We start from the raw sequence: 23015 nt of genomic DNA, 5'->3' as shown, positions 1-23015 counted from the left end.
CAAGGATTTCAATAAGAAAGATTTTTTTTTTTTGAAGACTAGCTGTGGGTGTATTTGGCTATCGCAGGCTTAGATAATCAGCTGTTCCTAATGGACAGAACAGACACGAACACCACAGAGCCCATCCTGAGCAGCACAGAAAGCCAAAGTCAAGTTTCTGAATCACCGAAATACTGTGTGTCTTCGATTTTAAGATGGTGTGATGGCTAAGATGTAAATAATTTGATAATAGTTTTTCAAGAAGAAATAAAGCAGCCGCAGAACTGCATCGAAGGTGTCCGGGGCGAGTGGCATTAACGCAGGGGAGAGCACGGACTCTGAAAAATTCTCCCGGGCAGCCCGCCTGCCAAGCGCCCGAGGCCTCATCCATCGGTCACTGGCGACACTTCCACCCTCCGCCATGCCCACGGCCTGAGCAAGAACAAGCCACGGAGTGCCGCTCTGGCGTCCCAGCCGCGCGTTTCCGTCCCATGGGAGTCACAACAGGAGGAACACTTGGTGCGAAGGGGAGACGAGGGAAAGGATCCACCAGTGCGCTGAGAGTGTCCTGGGGCTCCTGCTTTCCTGGGGGCCAGCTCGGCAGTGTTTGCGGGGGAGCCGGGGAGGCTTGGAGGTGCTGGGTTTGGCTGGCCGCGTGGCATCCCTGCGGGGCCGGCTCCAGGCATCTCCTCTGGGTCAGAAATTGGTCTTCTCTTGCCTGAACCCATTGGCAGCCCAGCTAGTGTGCTGGTCTGCCAAGGCTAAGGCAGGCGCGTGGTCCCGCTGCCTGGGCTCCCAGCCAAGCTCCCCTGTCCCTGCACACTGGGGCCGAGGGGAAGGGCCTGCTCGGCCCTTGGCAAATGCTCGGAAGTGTTAGCTTTGGGACTGGTGGTGGTTTCTTCTCCATTCCTCCTTCTCCCTCCTCCTCCTTCCTTCCCCCTCTCTGTGGTATGGACACTGGCTTCCCGTGGCTGCCATCACAAATGGCAAAAAAACTTAGTGGCTTAAAACAACAGAAATGTATGATTTATGCAGAAATGGATGGATGGATGGATGGATGCTCTTCCAGCTCTGGAGGCCAGAGTAGAAATTGAGGTGTCCACGGGGCCCTGCTCTGTCTGAAGTCTCCAAGGGAGAATCTCTCATCGCCTCTTTGTTTCTGGTGGCCCCTGAAGTTCCTTGGCTTGTGGCTGCATCCCCTAGTCTGTGCCTCCAGCTTTTCATCACCTTCTTCCCTGTGTGTTTCAAATCTCCTTCCTTCCCTCTCGTATAACACCTGTCATTGGGTTTAGGGTCTACCTGGATAATTTAGAATATCTCATCTGGGGATCCTTAACTTCACTGCATCTACAAAGACCCTTTTTCAAATAAGGTCACATTCACAGGGTCCAGGCAGGCATAGCTTTTGGGGGGCCACGGTTCAACACGCGATAGTATGAATGTTAGGATCCCCCGCCAACCCCAAGATCACAGGCCAGGCCCCCCACAGGACACCAGAGCAAAGTGCCCACAGCCACGACAGGAGGCAAGAGCACAGCTTGTACTACTCTCCAGAATTCCTGGGGAAACTGGCCCTGGAGTTCAGGTGACCCAACCCTAATCGCTTGCCTGGCAGGGGAAAGGGAGACTCTTCCCTGAGGCCTCCCTCCGGCTTGTTTTCAGCAGGTGTCGAGAGGGCGGCCCCTCCTGGCAGCCCCTGGCGACTTGGGCTCCCGCTCCTGCCCTTTGGGGCTGCCCAGACTCCTCTTGGGGACTCTCCCATTGTCCAGTGTGCCTGAGACACACACCAGCAGGAGGTAGCAAGCCCTGGAGCACAGAGGGTCCCCGGCCTGGCCCTGGAACGAAAGCCCCTGACGACGGCGTCTGTCACTTCGGGCCACTTCATTGAGGGAAAGTGGCCGCGGTGCGCCTGATGGGGTGTGAAGCGCACACAGAGAGGGAAGTGGAGGCCTTTTGCAACCTGCACAGGGCCTGGCAGGAGGCATTCATTGAAATGCCGGGCCCTTCCTCCCACCTGTGTGGCCTTGGGGCCAAGACTGATCTGTCTCCTGCGTGGGATGGACTGACTGCCGCCCCTCCTGATGGGAGAAGCGGGGGTGGGGGGGTGGGGGGGGCTGGGGAGAAAGGGAGGGCAGGGCTGGGGATGGAGGGCACTGGGAGGGGGAGCCCGTGCGAAGCTCAGCCCCCCGCACGCATTTCTGAGAACGAAGTGATGGAACAGAACATGAGAAAGACCATGTCTTTCACCAGAGGGGGGAGGGGACAACTCAGTGACCAATCTCGGTGATTAGCTGCAAGAAGAGGGCCCTTTATTCCAGGCGTGTGTATGCCTTTTAATTTCCTCTTGTGGGCTCCTGAGGGGGCCCGGTAACCATGCAATTGGTATTCCTCGCAGGCCTCGGAGGATGCGGGCACTCTCTCGGAGATGGCTCCAGGTGGTACGGAGTGCACTCCCCGCTTCCCGATTAAGTGCTCGGCACAAACCTGCACTGGGCAGGGGAGGGGAGGCGGCAGGCGGGGACCGGGCCTGCCCCAGGGGCGCAAGTGGGTCTTCTCCGGGTCCAGAGGCAGTAGCCTTGAAGTCCGAGTTGAAGTTGGCAGCTTCCTAGCTTTGTGTGAAACAAAATTAAAATGTACTATTAGCGATAAAGGGACCCGGTCCCCTTAAGCAATTGAAGGCACAGAAGTTACAAAGCAGACCAATTAGGGGGCGGTGATTTGCATTACAAGGAGACCCTTTGCTTCATAAAAGGAGTTCTCCAGAGGCAGCAATAGATGGAGCCCCAGGGGGGTTGAAGATTCCACTTACTGAGCACGGTTTCGGCCCACAGCTCCGCCACAGCCCGCTTCCCGGTGTGAATCCAGCGCATCCGTCCTGACTTGCGACCAGCTTCCCGACCCCAAGATGTGCCCTCCCACAGAAGCCGGCAGTCCCTGTACTAGCTGGCACGCACACACCCCTTCTTTGTCGCGCCCTGGCACTTTCTCAAAGACAGACCATGTGGTTCCTCCCCGGGCTGGCACTCGGCTTTGGAGGTGAACATCATAGAGGCCAAGTGCCCGGGCCCAGGGAAGGAGGGGGGTGGGGGGGGAGGAGGAGTAGGGCCGGTGACACCTGAATTTCTGTCCTGCGGGGCCACCTGCAAGTGGCAGGGCCTGTTCCTCTTCAGAGACTTAGTGTCCACATTTATGGAACAAGGGCACTTGCAGCTTCACCATTTCAGAAACTCCACTCTTGAGCCGGCTGGGTGGCCCCGGGGATGCCCTGGACCTATGAAGTGGGAGAGGGACATTGCCCTGGGTAATGTCTAGAATAAGGGGGGTGGGGAATGAAATGGATTTGTGAAAGTACTTTAGAAATTGTAATGCTTACAGATGCTGGAGACACGGAGGTAGGTGGTGGCCCGCGTTCCTCTAAAAAGGGCATCTTAAAAGCCACCTGCGCACCATCTAAACACTCAGAGGCTCTGAAACCTGCTCAGTGGATGCACTTTTCCGTTCCAGTCACTGCTGCGTGGAGAAAGCAAGCTCTTTCCCCTGCATGGTAAAATCTAGAGAAAAGTAGATCCCCAACAGGCAAAGCTTGAGTTTCACAGAACTTGACTCGACTGGAGATTGGAATACAGTAGGAGCTTAAGAAAAAGACTTGGAAGTGCCCACTAGAAATAGAGTTTTGGAATAAAAATTAATTTTTCGGGGCGCCTGTGTGGCTCAGTTGGTTAAGCCTCCAATTCTTGATTTTGGCTCAGATCATGATCGCAGGGTCGTGGGATCGAGCCCTGTGTCAGGGGCTCCGCACTGGGCATGGAGGCTGCTTAGGACTCTTTCTCTCCCTTTCCCTCTACCCTTCTTCACCCGCCCCCTGCTTGCTCACTTGCTTTCTCTCTTAAAAAAAAAAGAATTTTTCAAACTTGCCCAGGTTCTGGAACTCACAGAGTAAAGATGCTGGGGTTACTGTGGGGCACCGGGCGGTGGGAGCAGTCTCTTCTTTGTCCCCGCCCAACCCCCCCAACCATTGCTCAAATTGAGCAGTTTGTAGACACCTTAAGGATTCAAAGTAGTTCTTAAAAGTTCTGAAATCCAAGCGTCAACCAGAGAGTTGTCAGAGCTAGGAATCTGAGGGCTATAAAATGAACCAGGAAAAAAGGCAATGGAGGAAGAACAAGAACAGAAAGAGAAGCTCAGAGGAGGGGAGGCAGGGAAGGGAAAGAAGAGAAGGAATGGCGGCAGTTCCTGGTGATTTTAATTTTCACGTCGCCAAGTGCCACCCAGCTGTCAACCATGACACTTTCCCGCACCACCTACTGTGGCCCCTGGGAGGGACCTCAGGGAGGAAGAATGTGGGGCTCACTCCTTCCCGAGCAGCCCGATCTGCCTACTGCTGTTGGGCCACAAGGGAAGGAAGAGCCTCCAAAAGTTGCCAAAGCTCTCCTCTCTCCAAGGGGAATGGCTGCTTTCCACAGCCACCAGAGCGTGAACGCTGCCCCCAACTGCCCTCGTGGACTGTGCTCACCTCAGGGCCACAGGGGCCTGGAGCCAGACAGAAGCTGCCTTGGGTTGGCAGGGACACCCGGGATTCAGTGAAGAAGGAGGTGCGGAATCCAGAAGTCACCGGTCCAGTCTCAGTCAGCAACGGACTGACTCTCCCAGCCCCTCGGGCCAAGGACAGGCCACGACCTCCATGCTTCTAGCCCCTTCCTTGAAGCGATTGGGTAAATCATATGATGTGCCTCAAGCAAGGGACTTTTAGCTGGTGGCTTCCAGCAGCTTCCAGCTCCTGAACCACCATCGTCTCCCCCTGAAGTCCTCCCGTCCTTCACGATTTACATTTACTCTCCTATAGTTCTGGAGGGTGGAAGCCCACAGTTGGTCCCACTTGGCTAAAGTCCAGGTGTCAGCTGGGCTGCTCGCCTCTGGATGCTGTGAGGAGAGAACGCGTTCCCTCGCCCTTTCCAGCTTGTGGCAGCCACCTGCACTCCTGCCTTCAGGGCCCTGCCTCCACCTTCCGAGTGCGGCCCCGCAGTCTCTGCTTTCCGCGTCCTGGGGTCTTTCCCTCTTCTGTCCCTGTCAAACCTCCTCAGCCTCCCTCTTACCGGGACGCTTGTGGTGGCATTTAAGGCCCACCCAGATAGTCCCTGCCTACCGGTCAGCCGCTCCTGGCCAGCCTACCTAGGGGCAGGTCACAGTTTGTCCCGCAGCTGATAGGAGGTAGGCGAGGGACAACAAAGGCTCTGAATGGAGAGATTGGTTAGAAAACCCCTGGGTAGGTGGCCACAGTTGGCTCCCAGAGCTTAGCAGAGACCATGGAGATTACCAGCAAGCTTTTCAAGGGAAACGGTTGTCTCTCGACCCAAACCCAGGGAAGTCACATCAGCTACCACCTTGGTGGTGGCGGGGGGTGAGGGGGGGTGCTTTAGCTAAGCCTGTGAGAAGCCGAGAACAGAAAGACCCTTTCTGAACTTGGCCTTCCCACCGCCTCAATGTGCCAGCATGGGCATGGGATGTTTGGGGAGTGGGCAGGGAGGAGGAGGATTGGTGGGGGGAATTTTGTTATTATTCCCCAAGACAGTGAGGCCGGCGGCTTCCATGTGGGCACTGCCCTGCCCCGTTCGGGTCTGCGGCCTCTTCCTGAAGGGCTCTGACCTCTTCAGGGCATACCACGGATTCCCAGGGTCTTCTGCAGCCATCCTCGTGGCTGGGGTGCCCAAAAGCCCTGAGAAGAGACAGGGTGGTGACACTCTTTCCATTTTATAGATGGGGGGCTGGAGCCAGAGAGAAGTAACTTGTCGAAGTCTCTCTCTCTCTCTCTCTCACACACACACACACACACAGAACTGGCAGCAGAATCCCCCCTGGCCAAGCTCAAGTCTTGGGATTGTCGGCCAGTACTCGAGGTCCTCCACCCGTCTCTCGGAGCGCAGGACACCGCCCAGCAGTGTTGGCTGAAGCATTATCGGCTTATTCTCCTCTTGTCCTTCTGAACATAATTCCACGACATAACCCTTTTCCACTGCAGAGCAGCCCCCTGTTCCGAAAGCCCGCTCCGCATGCCATGCCCAGTCACCTTGCTGTGTGAATGGTTCAGTCCGGCTCTCTAACAGGAAATGGAATATACCGTTTTGCACACCTGTTCGCTTGTTTCTATTGGCTTTTGCTTTGTTTCTCTTTGAACTACCTAAAGCCGTTCGGCACCAGTTACAGACCCTGAGTCAGTAGGTGGGCACAGCCATGGCCGTGGCCTGACCCCAATGCAGGTAAGGATTCTGGAAATAAAATGACTCAGTTCCCTCAGGATCTGGGGGTGAGAAAGTGGCCCCCTCCCAAAGCAAGCTTAAGCATCAATGTGCAGACACCTTGGGGGCGCCAGGACACGTGGTCCAGGACCTGAGCTGGTCGGGGGGAGGGGGGACATCTTCCTTTTCCACTTGCTTTCTCTCACAACTGCACAGTGACTGTTTTACAGGTGACATCACAGCAGCCTGGACCCACAGGCAGGTACAGGGGGGCAGCGGTCTTCTAGTTTCTTAAAAAAAGATTTAATTATTTATTTGAGAGACAGAGTGAGCGAGAGAGGGAGACAGAGACGGAGAGGGGGAGGGGCAGGGGGAGAGGGGGAAGCAGATTCCCCCCTGAGCAGGGAGTCCGGGATCATGACCCGAGCCAAAGGCAGACGCTTAACCCCACTGAGCCACCCAGGCGCCCCGCGGCTGTCTTCATTTAAGCATGACATTAAAGAGATTCACAAAAATGTAAATCGATGTCCACCTCGGTGGTCATTTTTGTTTTGGAAAATATAGTTATTTATGTTAATATGCAATGGGTACATTATTGTTATTTTGTGAATGAATTAATAAATATTTTAAAGTTTTCTCAATCTCAATTCCTAAAGCTGTAAATATCAATACAGAGAGAGAGCCTTCATAACCAAGAGTCCTGTGAAGTCCTTGTTGGAGTGTAAAGGGACCTTGAGACCAAAAAGCTTGAGAACTGCTCTCCTCGAAATCAGGGGACACTGTGTGGAATAGGAAATTGCCCAAGATCGCCCAGTAACTGGCAGAAACAAGATTTCAATCTAGGTCTTCCAAGTGCCCAAGCTTCTATTTCCAAGACCTTCTTGTCAAAAGCTTCAGTGACTTGGCTGCAGGACAAAGGCCTAAAAGAACCAACAGCACCGGGCCTTCCCCTGGCTACCAGACCCTCGCACCTCCAGTGAGTCTAAGCTCCCTAGCCACAAAGTAGAGGATTTTACCCACCCACCACCTTGAAGGATTACGGTAAAGGAGAGAAACTCACCTAGACCACGTGAGGAACCAGGGGCCTCGCAGAACCAGGATCTGGGCTTCCAACCCCCCCCCCGCCCCGTCAATTGCTCTTGTCCTGGGGACTCTGGCCAGCAGAAAAGACCCTTCCCGGGCCAACCAAAAGTATTACAATTGGCCAGCAGGGAGTTCCCCTAACCACCTCTGTTCTTTCATCAGTTCCCAGGCCGCCGCCAGGCAACCTGGGTATACAGATTGTTAAAAAGTGCTGTCTCCGTACTCCATGGGCCCTTCAATCAAACTCCACTTGCTTTTAATAGCACCAGTGCCCTTGTGTTATTCCAGACATCAGACCGACCGTCTGAGCTGTGGAATTGACATGCCTTCTCTATGAATTGTTACTGGAAGGTGAGGGGGGAGGGACCATGACTTGGGTGCTGCCCATGGTGGCTGGTGTTAGTAATAAAACCCCAGCCCCGCACTGGCTAAACACTGTGGGCTTTTAAACAAGCTTGACATTCAAGCCTTCTTGCTGGTGCTCTTCCAGCCCATTTGCAAACTGAGAAGGGAGCTGTTGAATCTTGCTTTGCGATAGACTACGATAGACTTCTGTGGCATCCTGGCCCGGAGTCTCCAATTTCCCAGTCCTGGCAGCGGGTCAGGTAGAGAGCTCGGCACTGCTGTAAAGACTGGCTGAGGAAGAAAGGAGAGCACGCTCTGAAGGAGGTGGGCCCCATAGCTCTACTCCCCCCGACACGTATCATTAACTATTAACCGAGAATCATTATTTTTGTGGATTTGTCACAATTGCCTTCTACAACTGGCTTCCTCGGTGCTGTGCTAATTATCCATATGTGCTCTGAGGCACATTTGTGAATGCCAATCATTTATTTCCAATTTGCATAATCACGGAGGGCTGTTGATAACATGGAAATGCTTCCGAGTCAATGCATTAGCATTTGCCTCCAGATCATTTTATGCTCTGACTTGACAAGTGCATTCCTATCATAAATGAATTTAACCTTTTGCATCCCTGGAGCAGCCAGGGAAACCACCTACGTCTCTGCAAGGGTCATATGTCTCACATGATGTCTCAAGTTAGGTGCTCTCTTGTGCTTAGAGGTTTCTTTTTCTTATAGTAAAAAAGAAAACAAAAAAGCTACAATTTCCAAAGCTGACAGAAGAAGAAACAGAAAATTTGAGTAGTCCAATATCTACCAATGAAGTTGAAAATTAGTTTAAAACCACCCCGCAAAGAGCCCCCATGCCTAGTTGGATTCACTTGTGTATCCTTCTAAGCACTTAAGGAAGAAATAACACTAACCTTACATAAGCTCTTGCAGAGAATAGAAAAGGAGAAGCACTTCCTTTTTTGATGAGGTCACTATAACCTTGAGTCCAAAACCTGACAAGGATATTACAAGAAAGGAACATTATAGACCAATTTCTCTCACAAACATAGTCTCACAAATCCTTAATGAAATATTAGCCTATCAGGGACACCTGGCTCGTTCAGTCACTAGAGCATGCAGGTCTTAATCTCAGAGTCGTGATTTCAAGCCCCATGCTGGGCATGGAGCCTACTTAAAATAACCAAAAAGAAAAAAAAATATTAGCTAATCAAATCTAATATATATACACCTATAATATGTATCAATATACTTATTTATACACATATAAATATATATATATAGATATATCCCCATTTAAATTACACTCATATATCTGTCCATGCATATTTATTCATATATATTTATTGCCCTGTTCATGTGTGTGTGTGTGTGTGTGTGTGTGTGTGTGTGTGTGTGTAGACAGAGAAAAAGGAAAAGAGGGAACACTTCACATTCATATTCCTTCTGGTGTTTTCAGGAATCACCTCCTTGAACTCCAATACTTGACCCACTGTCTGCTTCTAGGGAAAAATAATCTAATTCAACAACCAATTGAGTTTTATTCCAGGTACGCAAGGGTGGCTTAATATTAGAAAATCAATCAAGCTGATTAATCATATTAACAGAAAAAAAAAGAGCAAAAATCATAGAATTATTTAAATAGATGCAGAAAAGCATTTGACAGGGAGCCTGGGTGGCTCAGTCATTAAGCATCTGCCTTCAGCTCAGGTCATGATCTCAGGGTCCTGGGATCCAGCCCCGCATTGGGCTCCCTGCTCAGTGGGGAGCCTGCTTCTCCCTTTCCCACTCCTCCTGCTTGTGTTCCCGCTCTTGCTATCTTTCTCTCTCTGTCAAATAAATAAATAAAATCTTAAAAAAAAAAAAAGAAAAGCTTTTGACAACATTCACAGGCATCCATGATCAAGCAGATGAACAAACAAAAATCTCTAAGCAAATTAGGAGTAGAAGGGAACTTCCTAGTCAGATAAAGGGAAGCTACAAAAACTATAGCAACTATCATAATCAACAGTGAAGTATTATGCAGCCATCAAAAGGAATGAAATCTTGCCATTTGCAATGACGTGGATGGAACTGTAGGGTATTATGCTGAGCAAAATAAGTCAATCAGAGAAAGACATGTATCATATCATCTCACTGATATGAGGAATTCCTAATCTCAGGAAACAAACTGAGGGTTGCTGGAGTGGTAGGGGGTGGGAGGGATGGGGTGGCTGGGTGATAGACACTGGGGAGGGTATGTGCTATGGTGAGCGCTGTGAATTGTGTAAGACTGTTGAATCACAGACCTGTACCTCTGAAACAAATAATACATTATATGTTAAAAAAAAGAAGATAGTAGGAACGGAAAAATGAAGGGGGGAATTCGGAGGAGGAGATGAACCATGAGAGACTATGGACTCTGAGAAACAAACTGAGGGTTCTAGAGGGGAGGGGGTTGGGGGGATGGGTTAGCCTGGTGATGGGTATTAAAGAGGGCATGTACTGAATGGGGCACTGGGTGTTATACACAAACAATGAATCATGGAACACTACATCAAAAACTAATGATGTAATGTATGGGGATTAACATAACATAATACAATTTTTAAAAATGTAAAACAAAAACAAAAAAAAAACCAGTGAAGTATTAAAATCTTTACCTATAGATTAAGAATGAGAAAAAGTTGCCCACTATCCCCACTTCCATTCTACATTGTACCTGAAGTCCAATCTAGTTCAATAGAAAATAATTAAATCTACTATTTGCAAACTACATGATTGCATACATAATAAATCCAATAGAATCTATAAACTATTAGAATTCATAAAATAAGAGGATACAAAGTCAATATATAGGACTTTCCTTAATAGGAATCAGTTACATTTTTATATATCAGCAACAAATAAATAGATAAAGTGAGAAAAGATGCCACTTACAATATCAAAAAACATCAAATACCTAAAAATAGATCCTAGAAATAAATGAAAGATGTCCAAAACTTCTACATAGAAAATAAGAAAACATTATTGAGAGAAATTAAGAAAATCCAAATAAAAGAGGGATGTGCTATTATTAAGAGGCTGGAACACCAAATACTGTAAACATATAAACTTGCCTCACATTAACCCATAGATTTGACTCAATTCTAGTCAAGATCCAAGCTGGCTTAAAAATTATTTTTTACATTGCTAGATATCAAAAATGCTATGATAATAAGACAATGTGACATTGGTGCAAGGACAGGTAAAAGTCAATGTGAAAATGGAACAGAATGGAGTCCAGAAACAGACCCACACATACATCATTAGCTGATTATGAAGAAGATCGTCTCTTCAATAAATTATTATGGGCCAATGGAATGTCATATGGAAAAAGTACAGTGTGACTCCTCCCTCAAGTTACATACCCAAACCACTTCTAGGCAAAGTGTAAAAGGTAAAAAAAAAAAACCAAATAGTTTAGAGGAGCAAAGGAGAACATCTTCATGACTTTAGAGTAGGCAAAGGTAGCTCACATGGGACACTAAATGCACTAACTATGTTAAAAATATGATACATTAGACTACCTTAAAATTATCAACTTTTGTTTATCAAAAAAGCATTAAGAGTAGGAAGAGGGGGGAGAAGATATTTGCAATATATATATATTCAAGTCCTTGGCCAATTTTTGTATTGAAGTGTCTGTTTTTTTCATATTGATTTGTAAGGATTCTTTATATATTATGCACTTTGGGAGAGTTCTCGGAGATATATGTCCAGAATATATATCCAAAGGACTATCTAGAATAGATAAAGAAATCATACAAACTAATAAGAAAACACAGATATCCCAACAGCAAATGTGGCAAAGGACCTGAATCAACATTTCACGGAAGAGGCGATCCAAATGGCCAAAGGAGGTGCAACCTCAGGAGTCACCAGAAAATGCAAATTTCAGCTCCCAAGCAATACCACTACCGTAGTAGACTCTGCAGTGTGCTTCCCAGATTCCCCTTCAGGACTGAAGCACCCAAGCAGAGAGAGTTGACAGCTGACAGCTCTCAGATGAGTTCCCCCTCCTGGTGATTGCTCTCAGCTGAAAAGAGCCACCTAGCCCGAAGCCACCTCCTCTCCCCAGAAGGGTGCATCTGAGGCGCAAGACTCAGTCCCCGGCCCCAATTTGGGACAATTCTGAAGGGTCTTCCTGGCTCCAGAGGTAGACTAATCAGACCGCTCATATTCCACCAACAGAAATGCAAATGTGTGCTCAGCAGTAGACATGTACACAAATGGTCATAACAGCAATGTTCATACTGCCCAAACTGGAAACAACCCCAATATTCATCAGGTGCGGAATGAATAAATAAACCATGACATATGCACGTACACATCTCACAGACATAATATTCAGTAAAAGAAGCCAGACTCAAAAAAGGAAGCTCTTTATGATTCCGTTTAAATAAAGTACGTAATTAAACAAACACTGGTAGAATTCAGCATGGTGGTTACCATTGGGTGGGGGGGCGGGGGTTGGGATTAGTGATCATGAGGGATACTATGGGAACTTGCGGGGAGCACTAAAGTTCTGTTTCTTGATCTGGTTCATGTGAAATTTATCTGGTACACACATGGTCTGAGCACTTTTCTGTGTATAGTACTTCAAGAAAACAATCTTGGGAAACATAAAGAACACATGTACATACACACACGTGTAGAAACTAGCTGAGGCACCGTCCCTGAAGTGGTCTTTCAATTGTTAACATTCAGTCTTCATTCATACCTGGAGCCCCATGAGCCATGGCCAGGCCAACGTTTGAAGCGGACCATGTTTCAAGGAAGGCCAACCTCAACATTAGAGAATGCTCAGGCTCCCTCCTCTATGCACCCCGACTCCCGAGGCCTGGGCTGAACTTCGGCAGTTGGGGCACCTGGCTGGCTGGGGTTTGGGAGAGATACATGAGCCAAATCAGAGGTTTTTTACTCACCTGCCTTGGCCTTTTGATGGGCAATGTTGGGGGCGGGGCGGGCATGGTTTTTGTCAGCACTGAGTGGGTGGCAGCTTGGGAGGGGAGACAATTCTCCCTGATGAGTCAGTCGAAATACAAGCTGGGCACTTGGTGTTGATGAAAATAAAAAGCCTTCTTCCCTGCCTACTGGAGAGGTTCAGCAGGTACGCTCTTTGATAAATGGTCACAGTAATGAAATTCACACTCTTTAATCACAAAGGGCTATAACTTAATTAAAAACACATCGAGGATTGATTTGGGTTGGAGAGCTCTCCCCGTTTCTGGGCTTTATTAAATTTGGTGTTTCTTTGCTCAGCTTCATATGACATGTTTAAGTACCGAAGTCGATGGCAGAGGATCTGTCACTGTCCTGATGGGGTGACCCCAGGTTTGGGTCCTGGGCAGACCAGGCTGAAGGGAGACGGGGCAGGGTACCCAGAAAAGGGGGCCCAGACTTGCAGCCACTCCCTGCCTTTGCCTGCAGCCTGTTCCAGGCAGACTAGAAGAAACCAGACTGTTCGATAATCTGAATCCAAGGCGAGGCTCTCCTTGAGCCCGCTGACTTAGGTCCCTCAGGACAGACCTGATGTTGGGGAAGCCAACTGAATGCTCAGAGCCATCTTGTGTGATAAGCGCTATTGCTGTCCCCATTGTTCCACCTGGGGAAAGCTCGGGAGAAGGAGGAGTCATGACTTGTCCAGAGGGCTGTGGGGGCAAGGGCCCAGGCAAACACCATCCAGACCCCACCCCCAGGCAGACACCTCCCACAACACACACGTACACACAGATGGACTCCCCTCGCCTCTACACCTCTGCAGATACACCTGGATACAGACACGTCTACACACCCATCTGCGCTCCCAACATACACACGTACATGCGCACACACACACACACACACCGCCGTGTGCAGATAAACCCAGATGTGGACACACATTTACACACTCAACTGCACTCCCAACTCACATGCACTGAAATGCATATACCTTCGTACACGCAAACACATGTGCACATACACTGGGATACAGGCACGTGTCCATACGCCCATACATATCCACACTCCCCCCACACACCGCACCGTCCCCACAATCACACCTGCACAGATGCACTCAGTCACAGATATCCATCTACACACCCACACACATCAACATCCGTGCAGATGTGCAGATGTATGAACACGCACATCATGTGCACCCCATACCCACACCCATGAAGATATTTGATGCAGACATGCATTCAACTACCCATATGTACCCACGTCACACACACACCCACACTCAGACACGTAGATGCATCTTTTCCACACATCGCGCTCACTCAGTTGACGCCCAGATACAAATACAAACACACATCCGCACACCCCTATCCATCCACACACCCCCAGTGCACTCATTTATATACGCTTACATACACTCACACACATATCTACACGTAGGTAGATACGCCCAAATACAGACATGTACCCACACAACCATGTACGTGTGTAGCCCTCACACACGTACACTCATCTATTACACACACCTCAACATATACACACACATGCATACACACCTGTGCAGATCAGCTCACACACACATCTGCACACCTATAGACATCCACACTACACACACACACTGACACACGGCCATATACATATGTATGCACATACCTACACACACATTTATACACATATATACATACCCGTGCGTACACACCCTGTGTAAACATCCATCCATGCCCAGATCCGAGCACACACATAAACACATATACACATACATAAACAAACACACACACACACGCATGCACATATTGATACACTCAAAGATAAACACATACACACATATACACCCATGCACCCACACATACACGTGCACACAAACACACAAGTATATGTATGCGTGTGGAGGGTGCGTGTGCACATAAGCACAGTCACTCACATATCTAGACACACTTGTATCATGAACACACACATACTCACGAACATGTACACACTCACACTCCTTCACTTCCTGGCGCCATCTGTTCATGCCACGCACTCATTGTGCTTGCGCTTTCTAGAAATCTGTGGCTGAAGGACAGTCCTGAGAAGCCAGGTCTAATTAGCATAATGCATGCTCCCTGCCCACCTCAGCCCTAGAAACCTTGCTCATGCCCTGGTGCGACCAACTGGCTGAGGGGGCCCTCTCCCCGCCCACCTGTCACACCCGCAGCGCTTCCTCCCGCAGGACCCAGGCCACCATTCCAGGGGGCCCCGGGGGCCCTCCTGGATCACTGACAGCAAGTGACAGGAGGCCAGAAAACAACACTGGAGAGGATGATGGGGCTGCAGTCACAGGGCCTTGTGGCCTTTGTGTTCAGAGCCGCCAGATGCCACCCAAATGTGGGAGGTAGGCGGAAGCTGCAGTCAGATTCACGCTTGTGAAGGACCCCGCTGGTGGCCCCGTGGGGAACAGTGGGAGGCGTGCCGTCTGGAAGTGAAGAGGCCAGGGCGGAAGCTGACACAGCCCTCCGGGCGGGAGAGGGGAGCTTAGGCCAGAGTGGAGGTAGAGCGACAGGTGGTGAGCTGGCTCGGTCACTAGTGGGATGGGGCCTGAGCGAGAGGGAGGGGGGAGTGAGGGGTGACATTCAGATTCCTGGGGTGGGGGACCGGCCCCTCTGGCCGTGGAGGTGGCAGGGGTTGGGCTTCCTCTGGGGACCGTGAGGAGCCACCGAACTGCTAGAAGCTGAGGACTGCGTTTGTGGACATCAGGTTACTGGGAGGGGCCAGGTGGGTGATCCAGAAAGGCAGGCAGGGCCCTCAGGAACTGTTTCCCCCAGCCTGAGCGAGAGATAGGGCTATGGGACTAGAGCCAGCAGGACCAGCCCTCGGCTAGCACCTCAAGGCAGCTCACCAGGGGCGGAACAGCTCTCCCAGTTCTGGAAGCGAGAAGCCCGAACCCAAGGTGTCAGCAGAGCTGGTTCCTTCTGAAGGCCGGAAGGGACTCTCTGTACCAGGCCTCTCTTCTGCCTTGAACAGCCTCAGGGGCTCCTTGGCGTGTGGACCGTGTTCTGCCTCTGTCTTCATGAAGTCTTCCGTCTCTGTGGATCTGTCTCTGTGTCCCAATTCCCCCCTTTATAAGGACACCAGTCATCCTGGATTAGGGCCCACACTAATGACTTTATCTGAACTTGACGACCTCTGTAAAGATCCTATTTCCAGACCAGGTCACAGTCACAGGTACTGGGGATTAGGGTTTCAACATCTTTTGGAGGACACACAATTCAAACCATAACTCATGTAGGCTCAATGGCAAGAGGGAGCCCCTGGGGCCCACCCAGCCCCAGGACAGCAGCAGGGCGAGGGAAGCGGCATGCTCCACCCAGGCTGGGCCTGGGAATGAGGGGGGCCCCGGGTCCCAGGAGCAATGGTCTGGGACTGCCCTTCCCCCGCGGACCGGCACCTCAGCATGGGGCAGGAGGTGCAGATGGGGGGGGCGGGGGGGAGCGGCTCTGGGCTCTGGGCAGGTGGGCCGGCAGGAGGGAGGGCTGAGGGCACGGCAGCAGGATCCTCTGCGGGCTAGGAAGGGCGGTTTCTGGGCCAGTGGGCAGAAGGAAGCCCAGGCCATCAGGGACCAGAGGTGCACGTGAGAGTGTGTGTGGGTCCGCGGGTCCGTGTGCGCATCACAGCACACAGAGCACCTGCGAGCGAGTCTGTGTGCGCAGGGAGGGGCACAGGTGGTCAGGGAAGGTTTGCTGCAGCTTGGCTTGGCTTTAAACCCCTCATGAAAGTATCAGGTGGCCTCCCATGTTGCCCCTCAGCCTCCTTTATCCCTCTCCACCTGTCCCGGGCCCCCGGCACTTGGTCTCCCCCAGATGCATCTCTCCGCAGGCTGCTGGGATGGCAGAAGGCCTGCTGGGCCCCCGACGGCCGGACGTGTGGTTGCTAAGCCTTCGAAGGACACATTTCAGGCAGGCACATGCTAGCAGCTTGTCATTTGTTTTCTCCCTCATAATCCAGAAAGAGTCTGGCTGCTAAAGCGCACATGCTCATTGGGAATAGAGGTTACCTGGGGTCTGGGCAAGATGCAGCCCGTGACAGCCGAAGCTTGCTTTCTCGCTGAGGGCAGAAGATCCGGCCTGCACGCCTGTCAGCCCAGGTCTGGGTGCAGACAGACAGTGAGAGTTCAGAGACACAAAGGTACACACACACAGTGAGAGAGAAGAAGAACAGTGAGTTGGCATCAGTGAGTTTTTGGATTCGGCCCGAAGCTTGCCTTTGGGGAAATTCCTGCAAGAACCTTCTACCTTTCCTCCTTTCAGGAAGCACTGAGGAAAGGCACGGGCACTAAAGCTTCTCGAATCCCCTGTCCCAGCCTCGCACTAGGGCTTTGGGAGTCTCCTAGGGATAGAGCTGTGGAAAAGCGCAAGGTCTAGAGTTAGGATTCCCTGTCTCCTGAGCATTTCCACCCTGGCCCTAGCCCCAGGATTCCTGCGGTGCCCCACATAAAATGCTGGCTCTTGAGGCCCCCAAAAAGGGCCTCTTCCTCTCTTTGGCTTTTTAGTGTTTGTAAAGGAAATTTCAATGCTGGAGAAGTAAGCATGAAGCCCAAAGAAGCAAGTTTTTATACATTTACAGCAAGGCTCGCATGTGCCCAGGAGCAAGGCCCATCTGCCTCTCCCATCTCCTGAGTAAATGATTGCCCAGGTGCCATCTGCCTCTCTTACTGTGTCACCTGGGGCCTCCTAAAGAGGAGCTCCACTTCAAATTCCCATTTCCAAAGTCTTTATAACCTCAGCGCACTTTCCTTTTCCCAACATTTTTAAAGCCCTTTACATTGCCCAGAAGGCCAGAGAGAGGCAGCCATTTTGAATGTTTACTGTTTCGACAACCTTGTATTTGGTACAGTTATTTACCAGCTTGCTAGCAAACTTGAGGTCCCATTGCACCATTGCAAACAATTGCTTTGCTATCTCCATCTGGAAACATCTTATCTACCTTCGAACTGTGTATATGCTCCATGTGGTTCTGGGTTCTGCCTGTGTATATTTATATGCATATGGAGAGAGAGTGAATCCATCAGCAAGAAGAGCTCTCTTGGACTGGGGTACCTTGGGAGTATCGTTTAGGGGTCCATGCTTTTTGCCCCACACTTCTCATGCCTGCCATCAGAAGTGACGGGACAAAGCCACATGCTCATAGGGAATCAGGCTATGCCTCTAGAGGTAAGAATGATGGGGAAGAAGCCAAAAGTCAGGGTTGGGGAGTGGTCTCCACCATCTGCAATAATAATTACCCTGGAGCAGAGATGCTCAAATATTCTAATCTCTGGATTCCCTTTACATTATATTTATTGATATTTAGTATGTCAGAAGTTAAAACCAAAATAATTTTAAAATATTTATCAATTCATTTAAAAATTACAAAATAATAAATCCATTTGTGATGGTTGATTTTATGTGTCAACTTGACTAGACCATTGAGTACCCAGATATCTGGTCAAACATGATTCTGGGTGTTTCTGGGACCATGATTTTGGATGAGACGGACATTTAAATCAGCAGACTGAATCAAACAGATTGCCCACTCTAATGTAGGTGGGCCTCATCAAATCAGCTGAAGGCCTGACTAGAACAAAAGTCTAACCCTCCCCCAAGTAAGAGAATTCCTCCTGCCTGATTGCTTTCCAACCACAAGGTAGGCTTTTCCCTTCCTTCAAACTTGAACCAAAGCAGTAGTAAGCACTAGTAATAATATGTAGATATAACTACCAATTGACAAGGATGGAGGAGAGAGACACTTGAGCAATAAAAAACAATCTAAGAGAAGGAAGAAAGAGAAAAAAAACTTATAAGACTTCTCTATGTATTTTAGACACAAACCCCTTATCAGATAAATGATTTGTGAATATTTTCTCCCAGTCTGTAACTTGTCTTTACTTCTCTTAGCAGTGTCCTTTGAAAAGTAGAACTTTTCATTTTGAGCCTGTTAGCCTTTGGACTGGAACTGCCATCATTTCTCCTGGTTCTCAAGCCTTCAGACTCGGACTGGAGCTACACCTGGGCCACCAGCTGGCCGACTCATCCCACAGATCTTGGGATTGGTCAGCCTTCATAATCATGTGAGCCAACTCCTTGTAATAACTCTGTCTCCCTCCCTCCATATATACGTGTGCGTGCGTGAGTGTGTGTGTGTGTGTGTGTGTCTCTTGTTGGTTCTTGGTTCTGTTTCTCTGGAGAACCCTAATACACATTACATGTCAACACAACATTTGTTTTATGAAAAATGACTATATTCTTCTAAATCAAAAAATATAACAAGAAGAGTGTTATTGTTTTACAATTTTGCAAAACTCTTTAATGTCTGGCTTAAGAGAAGACTGCTGGATTCTCACATCTGCTCCTGCATTCCATTTGTTGTGACATCACATGTCACGTGGCCTCTGGAAACCTCCACGTGTGAGAGGAGAGTGGCAAAGGCAATGCTCATCTTAGTGTCATTATGAAAATAGCTTGCCTCTTTCAGACCCGCTGAAAGGCTCTTGGAGACCCCGGGGGCCCCAGAGACTATAACATTCACCCTTGACTTGGCAAAGTCTAATGTTACTTTCTACCTGTACTCTCTTCCCAGGTGATGCAAGGTTCTTATGCTTTATTTTATACCCGAGCCGAAGGCAGACGTTTAGCCGACTGAGCCACACAGGCGCCCAGTCCTTATGCTTTAATTCTACTTCCCCTCTTCCAATACTAGTGTATTTGAATTCTTCACATACCCTGAGGCCCCCATAAGATAGCACTCTTATTGTTTTCTGCAGCCTGTGTTCACTCAGATTTGCCCATAAATTTACCCTTTTATATACCTTTTCCAGTTTTCCTTGAGAAGAATGATCCAGATTACCTAGTTCATGATCAGAAACAGAAATCAATAGCTCTTGGAAGCTGTTTACCCCCTTTACTATTTATCAAAGTCGTAGCCTTCAAAGTTCTTTTGTTTGTTCCACATTCAGACGAGATGTACTGAGTGCCCACTACGTAGCAGGCATTATTCTAGAGCTGTGCTGGCCAATGGAAACTTCGGTGATGTCCAGTAGAGTGGCCATCATGCCGGCTCTTGAGCACGTGAAATGTGGCTAGTACAACAGAGGAACTAAATTCTCAACTTTGTTCAATTTTAATTAACTTCTGTTTAAAATGGCCACGTGTGACTAGTACCTTCCCCACTGAGCAGCATGGTTTTAGATACTACAGTGCAAATGACCCTAACTGGCAAAACTCCCTGTTGTCATGGCAGGCGACAGGGAACAAGTTTTAGTCTCAGGTTGCTGCCCTGGACCCCGGCGTGTGCAGCATGGGGCTCAGCAGGTGCGGCTTGAACTGAAGGGAGGAGGAGGTCTGATGGGAGGGTTTGAGTTGTCCGCCAGGGGTACTGGAAGGAACATGGGCTTTTGAGGTTAAACCGTCTGGGTTAGAACCCAGCCTCTGGCCACTTACCTGCTCCCTGACTTCCGACGAGCTGCTGAACTTCTGTGAGCTTCAGCAATCCCATTGAGAAAGTAGCTGAGGGGCCATGAGAACTGACTGCAGTGCTGACACTCCGAAGTGGCTCAGATGTCCCTCTGCCTTCCCCTCCCCCAAGCCCATTCTGTTCCGTGGGGCTGCCCTTCTGGCCTTGTCGCTGATGCCCCGGCTGTAAACCTGCGCAGGACCAAGTCACAGAGGAGATGGGGCCCAGTGGGGACAAAGGGGTGCAAATGACAATGAGAGGAATGTGGCTTTTCTCCGGACTGAACTCTTGCCTGGGAGTGTGAAGGGCCCAGGCACTTGCCCCTTTGCCCCCTTGCCCCAGTCTCCTAAGGCAGCTCAGAGCACACAGAGCGAGCCAGGCGGGAAGCAATGAGGGCCCAGCTCCTTCCTGCCGACATCTGCGTGTTGGGGGGCGGGGGGTTTGGGCAGGAGGCACCTTTGAGTGGACACTCCTCTCCTTCTCTCTGAGCAGATGGATTTCTAGGGAACGAAAAGTTTCAGCCTTTCCTGTGGGTACAGCCTGGGGCCCCAGAAGCTGCCTTGTGATCTAATCCCACGGGCTGTGGGGGCTGGCCCTGCTCTGGCATTTTAAGAGGGCTTATGGCAGTGACCTCTTCTCACCTCTGCGATCGCCCTTCCACCGTACCCTGCTCAGAATGCCTTGATCCCCCACCAACCCCAGCCCCCCAGTGTCTCCCTACGCCCACCCCTACCACTGCCTTGCTGGCACTCTGTTGTACCTAGACAGCCGTCTGTCCCCCACCTGCCCCATGAGCTTGCCACCTGGGAATGGACAACACGTGTGCTTTCCATGGTTTCCGTCGTGGAGCCCATGGCTGGTGCCCAGCCCGACGCTGCCAGGGGCTGCATCTGGTGGCTGATGGCAAACTTTCCCCAGATATCCGCCTTCCAAAAAGGAGGGCCGCGTGCTTTACCTCCCACACAGACTTGGGGGAAGCACGTGCCGGATACGAGGTGTGGAGCTCCCACCGAACGGCGGGGCACACCACCGACCTGAAGGCCTTTCAGGCTGGCGGGCAGCCCCCAAATCCCAGAATAATGTGGCAGCCACAGCCCAGGAGCCCCTAGCCTGGAGGTGCCATGAAGGAAGAGTCTAGGTCCGCTTTACCTCCCACGGGATCCCCAGTACAAAGGAGGACTTGGTAAGCACCTGGCAAAAGCAAGCAAGATCCCAAACCGGGGTGGGCATCCAAGATCAGGACGCCAGACTCCAACAAGGTCATGGTCATAGGAGGCCATTCGCAGCCTGACCCTGCGCTGCGGCCGACTCCCGGCCCCCTGTAGTTCTTGCTTCCAACACACCTCGTTCCATTCAGCTGAAGGGCCTTGCCCTGGGAGCCACCCAGGCCCGCAGCTCAGCCCCACCCAGAGGGCTTCCAGAGAGCCTCACAGCCCTGCTGCTGGCATAGGGGACTAACGGTATGTTCCGTGGGAGGGACCCGAGGCTCCGAGAGCTTAAATCCCTCATCCCTGGTCACACAGCAGGGAAGTGAGGGGCTGAGATTTGAGCCCGCGTCTGGCTAAGTCCAGAGCAGTGCCTCAGTCAGAGGGCAAACACAGGACCTGAAGGAAATAGCACAGGGAGCCACACAGACTCCAAACCAGACTCAAACCCGTGCCGATGGGCCCTGCAAATGGGCAAAGGGCTTGGCAATGCTTCAAGAGGGGAGTGCAGTGCGATGGGCCGTCAGAATGAACCTTCCAGTCACTTCCTGAGACAAGAAACCAAGGAACGCCATGCCTCTCTTCTCTCAGGGAGGAATGAGGCCATGGGACCCCCACGCCCGGACTGCAGTTTACTCATGGGCGTCCAGGGCGAGATTCTGTTGGGGGCCATGCATCACGTGGGAGGCAGAAAGCTGGGGTCTAAATCCGGCTCCTCTTCCCAGCGGGGTGGCCTTGGGCAAGCTGCTCGGACTTTCAGAATACTCTTAGTCCCAGCTTTGTCCACCTCTGCTCCCTTGAGAAGGCTGAGTTCATTCTGGTAAGTTCTTGGGTGCTTTAAGAAGAAAAGAAGCTAGATCCTGCTTGCGACTACGTCAGAGAGAGGGCAAAGCAGCTCTGGGCGCCCCCTGCCAGCCGGCGCACTTGCCTGAGACAAACTTGCACCCACCATGCGCGAACCCACGGGCACCCACCGGGTCTGTGGTGCAGACCACAGTGGCGTTGGGTCTCTGAGGCAGGGTCGAAGGGCAGGGGCAGATTCGGCCGCAGTGACCAAGGTGACGGCCTCGTCCAAGACAAGGATGCTGCCGACAGCAGCTTTTCCTGTGGGAGAAGGCTTTTCCCCTCTCCAGCTAGGCCCCGGCCCCAAATCCTAGGAGTGTGCTGGGTCGGGTGTTGAAGAGGGGCAGAATTCGCCACCCCAAAATATGCCTCTTGGGCATAGGGATTATCTTGAGCTCTTATTTTTAAGAAAGAGCAGACGTAGGAGAAGCTCGGAAAATGGAGTACAAGTCACCCTTTTGTAAGAGACATTTACATGTCTAAGGGAAATCTCCATTTGTAAGGGTCTCCCTCCTCGTACCAGGAAGAGGGGGGAGACTCTAATCTCTAGAAACTCTTATCAATGGAGAAGGCCTCCAATTTATCTGCATAACAACCTTACCCTTGTTTACCCTGCTTTTCTTGATAACCTCCCCTGACTGGCTCCCCCACCCCCAGCGGCTTCTGGTGTCTTCAGCGGGAGGTGTTAGTTCAGGTGGTGGCTTGGGCCATTTCGGGGAGTTGCTCAGTTTTCCTGGGTCTCTTCCTTGGATACAGGAGGGATCCGGGTTATTCAGCTGCAGTTTGGTTTCCTCCTGTTAACCTTTTTATTACCGGAGGGTCTCAGCCAAAAACCTGGAAGGTAGAGGGAAGATGTTGTCTCCACCCCTGCGGCGTGCACGAGCGAGCAGCGA

This window comes from Leptonychotes weddellii, chromosome X, assembly GCF_054177405.1.
Source record: "Leptonychotes weddellii isolate Sample4059 chromosome X, ASM5417740v2, whole genome shotgun sequence".
Classification (NCBI taxonomy): domain Eukaryota; kingdom Metazoa; phylum Chordata; class Mammalia; order Carnivora; family Phocidae; genus Leptonychotes; species Leptonychotes weddellii.
This window is presented reverse-complemented; position numbering follows the sequence as displayed.